The sequence below is a fragment of the Nicotiana tabacum genome, chromosome 6 (assembly GCF_000715075.1).
Source record: "Nicotiana tabacum cultivar K326 chromosome 6, ASM71507v2, whole genome shotgun sequence".
Taxonomy (NCBI): domain Eukaryota; kingdom Viridiplantae; phylum Streptophyta; class Magnoliopsida; order Solanales; family Solanaceae; genus Nicotiana; species Nicotiana tabacum.
The window spans coordinates 147362499-147369987 of NC_134085.1; the positions used below are offsets into that span (position 1 = coordinate 147362499).

The 7489-nt window shown below is 37.1% G+C and overlaps 1 long non-coding RNA gene across 1 annotated transcript; it reads right to left on the reverse strand.

Moving 5' to 3' along the window:
- Positions 1-2139: 2139 nt before the first annotated feature.
- Positions 2140-6926, reverse strand: LOC142181909 (uncharacterized). The gene is made up of 2 exons (XR_012710803.1): positions 6444-6926; positions 2140-2404 (listed from the first exon to the last, which is right to left on the reverse strand). It is a non-coding gene; the product is annotated as an uncharacterized LOC142181909 (long non-coding RNA).
- Positions 6927-7489: the final 563 nt, after the last annotated feature.

Sequence of the window (7489 nt, forward strand, 5' to 3'; positions counted from 1 at the left end):
ACCATCTCCCCCATTTTTACCACATCATTGAAAGGTTTACCCAAGGTCGGAATCAAATGACTGAAGTAGGTGGGCCCCTGAGCTTGTAGGAAAAGCTCAACCATTTCTTCTTCACCAATCGGGGGGCTGATTCAATCAGCTTGCTCCCTCCATCTGAGCCCAAACTCCCTAAAGCTTTTCTCCGGCTTCTTTTCCATTTTAGATAGGGAGGAGCGGTCTGGGATAATGTCTAGATTGTATTGAAAGTTTCGAACAAAATCTTGAGTCATGTCATCCCATGTATGCCACTTATTGACATCTTGACGAGTATACCATTGCAAGACTGCCCCAATCAAGCTCTCACTGAAATACACCATCAACAAATTATCTTTCCTTCCAACACTTCTCATTTCACTGCAGTAACCTCTCAGATGGGCTACTGGATCTCCACGTCCACCATATAGATTAAGCTTTTGCGTTTTAGACCCTTTCAACTTTACTTTTCATTTTCTGCGAACTTTTCATTTTCTGCATGAGGCTTATTCCGAGGACTCTGCTTGCATGAGTTGGGAACCTTGTGGGCAACTTCTGAGGGGTAATATTGGGTATCATGAGCTTTGAGTGGGTATTCATTATCGGGGATAGTGGATGTGACAGGAGATCAATTTTGGGGAAATATAATTGGAGGACGAGTGATGTAGCTACTAGGGTGGTTGGGAAAGTTGTGATAAGCGGGAAAATCTGGAGAGTATGGGGAATCATCTGGCACTATGACCGGAGTTTGGGTAAGGGTAGCATCTAGGAAGGTAGGTGGTGGCGGGGTGGTACCTTCCCAGTTATCTAAGCCTGATACATGTCCGTCATGTGTTGTCTTAACATCCTTACCTCATCAGCCAACCCAGTATCCTGTTCAATCAACTGCTTTCGAGCACTGGTATCAACCAACTCAATTCTGTTGTTGTCCGTCATTGCCTTTTGACTTTATGTTGTAGAGAGGAGTTATCACTTTAAAAACCACAAACTAACCACCCTTCTGCTATGAATATAACAAAATGAGGCCATCACGTTAGCGTTGGGGCATTTAACATAAGATAATCTCACTTTATGTGCAATGCACCTAGTTGCAGTTATCGGTTCTAAAATGACTTCGAGGGTACGAAGGTCAGCTGGCATCATCCCAATTTGTTCATCTCAATCTTCTCTTTTCTTTGCTTTTCTAGCACTTCTTGCTCATTTTTCTTCCTTTTTTTTAATTATCACTCTTTTCTTTCCTCTCATTTCTCACATCCCCAAATTTCACCCTCTTTTTTTTGTTTCATTCTCCCTTTTTTCCTTTTTTTCTCTTTTTTTCTTCTTTTCCTTTTTCTTTCAATAATGAAAAAAATAATTCAATCGAACCCTATGTAGGTTGCCTACGTATCATGACACCGCATGAATCAGATCTTTGCGTAGTTCGGGAATAACGAGAATAAAGTAAACAAACTAACGTTCTCATTTTCTTTTTCTTTTTTTTTTCTTTTTACCTTAATGGGTACTCTAATGAGAAAAGAGAAATAAAAGAAGCAAATCCTTTTTTTTTAATTTTCTAGACTTAATGTTCTATAATCTATTCTAAACTCAAGTTTAACGAGCATATGTTTTTTCTCCCTTTTTTCTTTTTGAAACAAATACTCTATGGGAAATTATTAAGGAAATAAAACCCTACAAGAGAAAAATATTTTTTTTGATTTTTTTAGGAAGAAAATCTAAACAATAAACCAAAGAAAAATATTTTGAATTTTCATTTGATATCCCTGAAGAAAGATTTCGAAACGAGAAATAAACAAGATAAAAAATATTTTTGAATTTCAGTTTTTGATTACCTAAGAAAAACACTTTAAAGATAAACAAAAGATAAAGTACGTTTTTTCTTCTTCTATGTACAATATCCTAAAATTCTAGTAGAAATAAAAAGATTTTTTTTTTTTTTGGATTTTTGGAACTAAAATCTTAAAGAAAACTTTTAAAGAGGTACTAAAAGAAAATTCTTTTTTTTTTTTGAATTTTAAGTCTTAATGTACTAAAGGCAATATAAATTTTTTTTTATTTCTAATCACCTCAAATGATTTTATTTTCCTATTCCTAGAATTAGTATTGTAAAAAAAACTTCTAACGGAAATATAAAATGCAACATCTCTTTTTTTTTGGAGTTTTGATTTATAACACACTTTTTCAAATGCAAAATAGAAAGTACAATAATAATAAAAAAAAAAAACTCGACATTACTATACCAAACTAGAAGGCAAAAGACGACATAAAAAGGAAAACAGACTCAAAACATAAACAAGAAAAGAAAATCTCCTTTTAATCCATTCCTGAACGAGTGATCCTGACTAAATGGTCCTGGGGCTCTGTCATGCTCAAACTCCGGTAAGTAAATTCATACCTATATAAGAAAATTAAGATCAAATAAAGTTAAAGACCTAGAACGCTATGTGAGACAATAACCCTTCCTGTTGGACACATGCAAGACATGATTGTGACTATTTTTCTAAAATTAACCTATGTGGCTAAAAGGTGGCTAGAAGTGCAAAATTTGGCTAAGACCCCGCAAAGACAAGAACCTAAACTCACTAGGAAGATCTGACCATATGTGGGTTGTCTACGTATCCCGCCCCGAAAGACGAGAATCAGGTATGCGTAGTTCGGGCATTGGATACGGGCGGGAATTAAAAAAAAAAACTAATTCAAAGAAAAATATGTTTTTTTTGTCTTTTTTTTTTTGAAAAATGATGAAACATGTAAGCTCTTTTTGGATTTTCTTTTCTTTTCTTTTATTAATTTTTTTTTGATTTTCGGAAAATAATGAAAAAGTGCAAAAATCTTTTTTTTTTTTTGAATTTTTCATGTTTTTTTTCTTAACAAAAATGTGAAAGAAAACATAATTGGGCTCTACTTGCTCTATTTTTCACACTCCACCCTCTCTTTTTTTGCTTTTTTTTTTCATTTCCCCTCAACTATCACTGGTCCGCCAAATGACCCTTTTACCCTTGAAGATTGCAATATGTAGCACGTAAGATGCATCCGGATGATCTTTTATTTTTTAGGTACGCCTGACCTAGACGGACCCAACCCCTGTGTTGAGTCCCCAAAGTCAAATGCACATGATGCAAACAAACGTTCCTACTAGGGATCCGACATGAGGCTATGCTATTCTAGGTTTAAAAACCTAGGTTTATTTGTTCTAGACCTGGCTAACCCAAGCGGACAGCTCGAGCCGAGGGGGGGGAGCGTACCGGGAATACAGAAGCTTCACCGGCTTTGCAACTTGTCCGAACCTCATTCTAAAATTGGGATATGACTCTAACAGAAAAGAAGTCACACGAAGTGCACACTTCCCAGATGATTTAGAAGACTCAGAGAGAGGAGGGTTTCGTAACAATTTATATACAGTCCAAACAATATCAAAGCGGTAAAAAGCAACATTTAGCACATTAGGCCCAAACATGTAATAAAACCAGATAATAAATAAAGCCAAATATAACAATTATTCCAAGCTCAAATTTTTGAATCCTGAACCAGAGATTCTGGGTTCTTGTCCCCAGCAGAGTCGCCAGAGCTGTCACACCTCCTTTTTCCTACACTCGCAGAGGGTATACGGGAGTTTTTTCCAATTTAAGTGACAATCGAAAGGGGATTTATTTATTTATTCAGAGTCGCCACTTGGGATAATTAATGGTATCCCAAGTCACCGGTTTAGAATCCCGAATCGAGGAAAGATTGACTCTGTTTGACAGTCCGCGAATACAGAAATCCGGGTAAGAAATTCTTTTAACCCAGGAGAAGGTGTTAGGCATTCCCGAGTTCCGTGGTTTTAGCATGGTCGCTCAACTATTATTATTGGCCTATTTATTTGATTTAATTACACATTTTAAGCCTATGTGCATTTTTAATTTTCTAACCGCTTTTAAATTATTTTAGAAAAATTCAAAGTTATTTAAAAATACATCGTAAACCACGCTACATGAAATGCACCCGTGGTCACGACACGTTCTATTTAACCTTGTTGAGAATTGAAGTCAGGTCACATGAAATGCACACCCAAATTTGTGGGATATTAAGTCTTAACATTGCTTGATTATCTTAAGCTGCACGACGTAGACAAGCTGCTTGTTCAGTACATCAAGGATTTCGCTCATGCAGACTTCATCATTGGGATCACTGCTAAGGATATCGTCTATAACCTGATTATTTCCTTTTCAAGAATCAATGATAAAAACCTTTGCCTCAAGGTGCACCAGATTGTATTAAAAGAAACAAAAATGGGAAGATAACTCAAGGAATGGTGATATTGTTTTTCGTCTTTTTAAATCCTCAAAGGTTTTTGTGTTTGTAAAGGATATGAAGTCTAGCTTCCACCTGCAATACCCTATTTCTGGAGGAATGTTTATAAAAGAAAGATCATAGTACAATAAGCAGAACAATTTCTATTGTAATAACATAACTACATAGAATAACGATTCTTGGCACCTCTGTCTAGTTCCTTGTCATCATCATGAAATATAAAGCCAATCGAGTCATTGTAATCCAGAAATTATGCACTCCAAACTCATTCAAACAGGGATTTGCTAGGAAATAAGACACAAAGGGAACATAACATAATACTAAATGAAAAAAAATCAATAAAAACTTTCAGAAATCACTAACGACGCAATCCAAACAATAATCGATTTGCCCCGAGTGTAATCAAATAAAGAACAAAAGAGTGGAAATGGGACCTGTTTAGCTGAAACTCAATCTCAATATCAAATCGACGGATACAAAACTCAGCTCCACAGTTCGATTAGGGATAGCTATCAAATCGAGCAAAAACCACGAACCAAATCAAAGCGACGAACAAACCTCAAACGCAGAAATTTGGCCAGCAACCTCTGACCAGAAACAGAACTGTCAAGAGGCAATCTCACCAGTGACCTCGACAGTGACCATGTTTGTGACTGGTTTTGGAGTGCTGTAAGCTGAAGGAGATGATAAAGAAGGGTCAGCTGGTTTCAGAGGATGAGGTTGTTTGTTGGTTTCTATGTGTGTGTGTATTCAGAATGAAGAAGAAGCAAAATCAGATGGAGGAAACGTTTGAAGGTCCCCTGGTTCTCGTTCGTTGCTGAAGAAGACGGAGGACAGAGAGGTGGATGTTATTTTGGTCTTCTGTCGTTGTATCTCTTTGAAGAAGAAGATCGAAACAGTTGAAATAGCTATATTAGGCCTAAATTAAATATTTACATGCTAAAATATAAAAAATCTTGGAGAGGGTCAAAAATCACATGTCTACAGCTGAGCTGTCACACCTCCTTTTTCCTACACCCGAGAGGGTATACGGGAGTTTTTTTCAATTTAAGTGACAATCGAAAGGGGATTTATTTATTTATTCAGAGTCGCCACTTGGGATAATTAATGGTGTCCCAAGTCACCGGTTTAGAATCCCGAATCGAGGAAAGATTGAATCTGTTTGACAGTCCGCGAACACAGAAATCTGGGTAAGAAATTCTGTTAACCCAGGAGAAGGTGTTAGGCATTCCCGAGTTTCGTGTTTTAGCACGGTCGCTCAACTGTTATTATTGGCCTATTTATCTGATTTAATTACACATTTTAAGCCTATGTGCATTTTTAACTTTCTAACCGCTTTAAATTTTCTTTTGGGATATTAAGTCTTAATATTGCTTGATTATCTTAAGCTCCACGACGTAGACAAGCTGCTTGTTCAGTACATCAAGGATTCGCTCATCAGACTTCATCAATGGGATCACTGCTAAGGATATCGTCTATAACCAGATCATTTCCTTTTCAAGAATCAAGGATAAACACCTTTGCCTCAAGGTGCACCAGATTGTATTAAAAGAAACAAAAATGGGAAGATAACTCAAGGAATGGTGATATTGTTTTTCGTCTTTTTAAATCCTCAAAGGTTTTTGTGTTTGTAAAGGATATGAAGTCTAGCTTCCACCTGCAATACCCTATTTCTGGAGGAATGTTTATACAAGAAAGATCATAGTACAATAAGCAGAACAATTTCTATTGTAATAACAGAACTACATAGAATAACGATTCTTGGCACCTCTGTCTAGTTCCTTTGCATCATCATGAAATATAAAGCCAATCGAGTCATTGTAATCCAGAAATTATGCAATCCAAACTCATTCAAACAGGAATTTGCTAGGAAATAAGACACAAAGGGAACATAACATAATACTAAATGAAAAAAAAAATTAAACATACTTTCAGAAATCGCTAACGACGCAATCCAAACAATAATCGATTTGCCCCGAGTGTAATCAAATAAAGAACAAAAGAGTGGAAAAGGGACCTGTTTAGCCGAAACTCATTCTCAATATCAAATCGACGGGTACAAAACTCGGCTCTACAGTTCCATTAGGGACAACTATCAAATCAAGCAAAAAAAACAAACCAAATTGAAGCAACGAACAAACCTCAAATGCAGAAATTTGGCTGGCAACTTCTGACCAGAAACGGAACTGTCAAGCGGCAATCTCATCGGCGACCTCGACAATGACCATGTTGTGACTGGTTTTGGGTGTTGTAAGCTGAAGGAGATGATGAAGAAGGGTCAGCTGGTTTTAGAGGATGAGGTCGTTTGTTGGTTTCTGTGTGTGTGTGTGTGTATTCAAAATGAAGAAGAAGCAAAATCAGATGAAGGAAACATCTGAAGGTCCCTGGTTCTCGTTCGCTGCTGAAGAAGACGAAGGACAGGAAGGTGGATGCTATTTTGGTCTTCTGCCGTTGTATCTCTTTGAAGAAGAAGATCGAAACAGTGGGGTGGTCGGTACTGGTTCAAGAAGAAGCTGAGCGGTGGGGAAATTGAAGAAGACGATGACTGGGGGGTGGGGTCTTTTTTATGGTCTGCGGCGGATTTCATTTTTTCGGTTGCTCATTTTCAGGGGTCATTTTTGTGTGTTTCGTGTATTCTAGCTGATTAGGCGTTACCCCTATTATTATATAGGTATAGGTCTAAATGTGTATTTTTGTGCTAATTGCTCTTAGTTCCTTAGGGTCTTTTTATTTATTTTTTGTTTCAAATGCCATCGTATCGTGAAAAGTTATGGAAATAGACCGTTCGAATTTCTTTTTCATCTGATACCACAGCCGCTAAACGCTCTATAAAGTCGAGCATCATACGTTCACTTCGTTTTTTGAAATCTGATATTGAGAAATCGTTATCTTCACTGAAATATGTTTCAATATAATATTCAGACTTGGAAGCAAGATCTTCACCCGGCTTAACCACTAAGAACCCCACTGCGCAAGGAACATGAACATCGTCGTGGAGAGCAGCCTCTATATCGGCAACAATGAATGGGCTCCTTTTTATTTTCTTAATTGCTTTCAGTGCGGGTATATGATCGGGACGACGACTCTTCTTACCCATAGCTACCACTTCTACAGGTTCATCACTCATTGTCCCGCCATCCGTTAATTCATCACAAAGTTGCTTAAAAATTTCCTCTAGGCTAAAAGG